Source organism: Oratosquilla oratoria, chromosome 14, assembly GCF_046742065.1.
Source record: "Oratosquilla oratoria isolate Oo_2021 chromosome 14, ASM4674206v1, whole genome shotgun sequence".
NCBI lineage: Eukaryota > Metazoa > Arthropoda > Malacostraca > Stomatopoda > Squillidae > Oratosquilla > Oratosquilla oratoria.
This window is the reverse complement of record NC_134790.1, coordinates 40200351-40202285: the sequence shown is the minus strand read 5'-3', so window position 1 is coordinate 40202285 and position 1935 is coordinate 40200351. Positions and strand designations below refer to the sequence as shown.

The 1935-nt window shown below is 31.7% G+C and overlaps 1 protein-coding gene across 1 annotated transcript in view; it reads left to right on the top strand.

Moving 5' to 3' along the window:
• The first annotated feature begins 1596 nt into the window (after positions 1–1596).
• LOC143032843 ((3R)-3-hydroxyacyl-CoA dehydrogenase-like) overlaps positions 1597–1935 on the top strand; it is a 19208-nt gene continuing 18869 nt past the window's right edge. The window contains exon 1 of the mRNA XM_076198004.1: positions 1597–1935. This exon is cut by the window's right edge and continues 154 nt beyond it. The gene's annotated coding sequence lies outside the window, so the exon portion shown is untranslated.

Below are 1935 nucleotides of genomic sequence, written 5' to 3'. Positions count from 1 at the left end.
CGCTAGAGCAATGTAGGATCCCTGCCATCCACCCCATGTTCAAGTTCATCGTAAAAATATGTATTTAAAATAAAAAAGTACGTATTTTTTGTAACATCTTATTATCCATTTTTGTGTAAAGTAACTTACATTGTATGGAAATTTGTTCGAAAAAAGGTTCGTAGATAACATGGGATTTTTAGTTGCGAAGTGGCAACACTGACCGTACGTGGCCTTGTCAAACTCCTCCCGCCTTGCGCTGTGTGTCACAGGGTTGCCAAATCGTGCCCTAAATGGCATTTTGCCAGTAATATTTGATCTTCTTGTAAACTGACGTTTTTATGTAAAAAAAAAATATATATAAAAAAAATAAAAAAAAAAAAATAAATAAATAAATAAATAAATAAATAAATAAATAAATAAATAATAATAATAATAATAATAAAATAAATAAATAAATAAATAATAATAATAACAATATAAATAATCTATGTAAAAAAATGTTTTTAGTGTTTACTTGTCCATTGATATATGAATTTGAACAAATGAATGCTTCATATCAGCATACAAGTTCTGACCCCTGTCGGTTGTTGAAATACTTAAATTATTTTTGTTTCATTAAGGAGTAAAATATATAAGGATGGATACATAAGAGTGTATGAAAAGGTTGAAGATATGCATGTAAAACCTTGGACTTAAATCCTGTTTGGAGCAAAATTTTACTAAGAATTGTCACAAGCAAAATTTTCAAGTAAACAAGTTAACATAAGATACTGATGCCTTATTTTTGTATTGATTTATTGATTTCATAACAGCAATAAGAGAAATGATTAAGAGGCTCCGAGAAAAAAGTAAATAAAAGTTCTTGAAACATAGCGGTTCTTTTGCTCAGATATTCTCCAGGAGTAAAAGTGTTAAATTTAATGAACTAAATCTAGAAAGGTTTGTCACGATAGGCACAGACATAGATTAATGTGAAAAAGTACAGTAATGTCAGGTTTTACTGACTGAACAACATCAGGTATTGGAAAAAAATAGAATTTTGGTGCGGTGTGTATGATATGAAAAATTCAGTTGGTGTACAATTTTTCAAAACTGGCAAAAATTATGACAATAAAGTTGTTTCTCCTTATATCAAATATATTCGTTGAAAGAATTTATAGCCAGACAGTCTTTTTATTTGACAAAGATAAGAAATAAGATGGAAAACAAGGTTGTAGATAGTACCTTGATGATGAGGTCACATTTAATGATAACCAATGCCTGTTGTATGAATTTTAAAGTTTCTTCAGAAATGCTGAAAATGTTCAATAATGGCATGTATGTGAGTCCGCATGACTGTGACAGTAAGGAGGAAGCCTTTGAAATGAATATTATTAGTTTTATATTCATATATAATTACAAAAACTCTGGTTTTGTTATTTTTCCAATAAAACATCAAATATTTTATATCAAAATGGCAGTTGCCATAAAAAAAAAAAATATATATATATATTTCAAAATCTACAGTATTTCAGAAGAGTAGAACTCTTTTGTAGGTGTAACTGTGAGGCTGTGAGCTGTAATGAAATGTCTGAATTGTGAAATGAATGTTAGTTTTCATATCGGTTTTTGTAAGTCGTTTTCAATGTTAGCCTGCTAGTTGCAAAAAAGAATAATAATAATTCAGATTCATAAATGCCATACCAGTTAGGGAGCATTTGGCAACCCTGAGTGTGTGAGCGTACTACAACACTGAGCGGCGGTGCCGCGGTGCATTGGACTGTCAGTTCCTCACTTTGCAGTGTGCAGTCACATTCACACCTTAGTCTTAAAGAAAAGTGACATCCTCACACCGGACAAGTCACCCTCCGAAGTCAGTTGCTCTGGGGGAATACCTAGCTACCGTTTCTCAGTAAAGCGCAGCTTGTAAAAGCAGAGCTTCTCCGTTGTGACGTCTGCTTTTCCTGTCTCAAG